The sequence below is a fragment of the Megalopta genalis genome, unplaced genomic scaffold (assembly GCF_051020955.1).
Source record: "Megalopta genalis isolate 19385.01 unplaced genomic scaffold, iyMegGena1_principal scaffold1315, whole genome shotgun sequence".
Taxonomy (NCBI): Eukaryota; Metazoa; Arthropoda; class Insecta; order Hymenoptera; family Halictidae; genus Megalopta; species Megalopta genalis.
Genome location: NW_027477384.1, coordinates 69,475 through 72,503, shown reverse-complemented (window position 1 = coordinate 72,503; position 3,029 = coordinate 69,475).

Below are 3,029 nucleotides of genomic sequence, written 5' to 3'. Positions count from 1 at the left end.
AGCAAATACATGATCAAGCTTCAAATCAATGCGAAGTAGAACGCTTAGCTTCAAATCCATGCGAGTCAAATGGTTTAGCTTCTAATACTTGTGATATACATGATTTTGCTTCAACTGGATGCGAAACAAACGAGTTAGCTTCAAATCCATGCGAAACAAACGAGTTAGCTTCAAATCCATGCGAAACTAATGATTTAGCTTCAAATCAATGCGAAATAGAAGACTGATTTTCGAATCCATGCGAAACAAATGGTTTAGCTTCAAATACTTGTGATATACTAGATTTAGCTTCAACAGCATGCGAAATAAACGAGTTAGCTATAAATCCATGCGATAGAAACGAGTTAGCTTCAAATCCATGAGAAACACATGATTTAGCATCAAATCATTGCGAAATAGAAGACTGATTTTCGAATCCATGCGAAATAAATGGTTTAGCTTCAAATACTTGTGATATACTAGATTTAGCTTCAAGAGCATGCGAAACAAACGAGTTAGTTATAAATCCATGCGATACAAACGAGTTAGCTTCAAATCCATGAGAAACACATGATTTAGCATCAAATCATTGCGAAATAGAAGACTGATTTTCGAATCCATGCGAAACAAATGATTTGCTTCAAATACTTGTGATATACATGATTTAGGTTCAACTGCATGCGAAACAAACGTGTTAGCTTTAAGTCCATGCGAACCACATGATTTAGCTTCAAATCCATGCGAAACACATGATTTAGCTCCAAATCAATGCGAAGTAGTAGGTTTAGCTCCAAATCCATGGGAATCAAATGGTTTAGCTTCAAATACTTGTGATATACATGATTTAGGTTCAACTGCATGCGAAACAAACGTGTTAGCTTTAAGTCCGTGCGAAACACATGATTTAGCTTCAAATCCAAGCGAAATACATGATTAAGCTTCAAATCAATGCGAAGTAGAAGGCTTAGCTTCAAATCCATGCGAATCAAATGGTTCAGCTTCTAATACTTGTGATATACATGATTTTTCTTCAACTGCATGCGAAACAAACGAGTTAGCTTCAAATCCATGCGAAACAAACGAGTTAGCTTCAAATCCATGCGAAACTCATGATTTAGATTCAAATCAATGCGAAATAGAAGGCTGATTTACGAATCCATGCGAAACAAATGGTTTAGCTTCAATACTTGTGATATACATGATTTAGGTTCAAGTGCATGCGAAACAAACGTGTTAGCTTTAAGTCCAAGCGAAACACATGATTTAGCTTCAAATCCAAGCAAATACATGATCAAGCTTCAGATCAATGCGAAGTGGAACGCTTAGCTTCAAATCCATGCGAATCAAATGGTTTAGCTTCTAATACTTGTGATATACATGATTTTGCTTCAACTGCATGCGAAACAAACGAGTTAGCTTCAAATCCATGCGAACAAACGAGTTAGCTTCAAATCAATGCGAAATAGAAGGCTGATTTTCGAATCCATGCGAAACAAATGGTTTAGCTTCAAATACTTGTGATATACATGATTTAGGTTCAACTGCATGCGAAACAAACGTGTTAGCTTTAAGTCCATGCGAAACTCATGATTTAGCTTCAAATCAATGCGAAATAGAAGGCTGACTTTCGAATCCATGCGAAACAAATGGTTTAGCTTCAATACTTGTGATATACATGATTTAGGTTCAACTGCGTGCGAAACAAACGTGTTAGCTTTAAGTCCATGCGAAACATGATTTAGCTTCAAATCCAAGCGAAATACATGATTAAGCTTCAAATCAATGCGAAGTAGAACGCTTAGCTTCAAATCCATGCGAATCAAATGGTTTAGCATCTAATACTTGTGATATACATGATTTTGCTTCAACTGCATGTGAAACAAACGAGTTAGCTTCAAATCCATGCGAAACAAACGAGTTAGCTTCAAATCCATGAGAAACACATGATTTAGCATCAAATCATTGCGAAATAGAAGACTGATTTTCGAATCATGCGAAACAAATGGTTTAGCTTCAAATACTTGTGATATACATGATTTAGGTTCAACTGCATGCGAAACAAACGTGTTAGCTTTAAGTCCATGCGAACCACATGATTTAGCTTCAAATCCATGCGAAACACATGATTTAGCTCCAATCAATGCGAAGTAGTAGGTTTAGCTCCAAATCCATGGGAATCAAATGGTTTAGCTTCAAATACTTGTGATATACATGATTTAGGTTCAACTGCATGCGAAACAAACGTGTTAGCTTTAAGTGCGTGCGAAACACATGATTTAGCTTCAAATCCAAGCGAAATACATGATTAAGCTTCAAATCAATGCGAAGTAGAAGGCTTAGCTTCAAATCCATGCGAATCAAATGGTTCAGCTTCTAATACTTGTGATATACATGATTTTTCTTCAACTGCATGCGAAACAAACGAGTTAGCTTCAAATCCATGCGAAACAAACGAGTTAGCTTCAAATCCATGCGAAACTCATGATTTAGATTCAAATCAATGCGAAATAGAAGGCTGATTTACGAATCCATGCGAAACAAATGGTTTAGCTTCAAATACTTGTGATATACATGATTTAGGTTCAAGTGCATGCGAAACAAACGTGTTAGCTTTAAGTCCAAGCGAAACACATGATTTAGCTTCAAATCCAAGCAAATACATGATCAAGCTTCAGATCAATGCGAAGTAGAACGCTTAGCTTCAAATCCATGCGAATCAAATGGTTTAGCTTCTAATACTTGTGATATACATGATTTTGCTTCAACTGCATGCGAAACAAACGAGTTAGCTTCAAATCCATGCGAACAAACGAGTTAGCTTCAAATCAATGCGAAATAGAAGGCTGATTTTCGAATCCATGCGAAACAAATGGTTTAGCTTCAAATACTTGTGATATACATGATTTAGCTTCAACTGCATGCGAAACAATCGTGTTATCTTTAAATCCATGCAAAACACATGGTTTAGCTCCAAATCAATGCGAAGTAGTAGGTTTAGCTCCAAATCCATGGGAATCAAATGGTTTAGCTTCAAATACTTGTGATATACA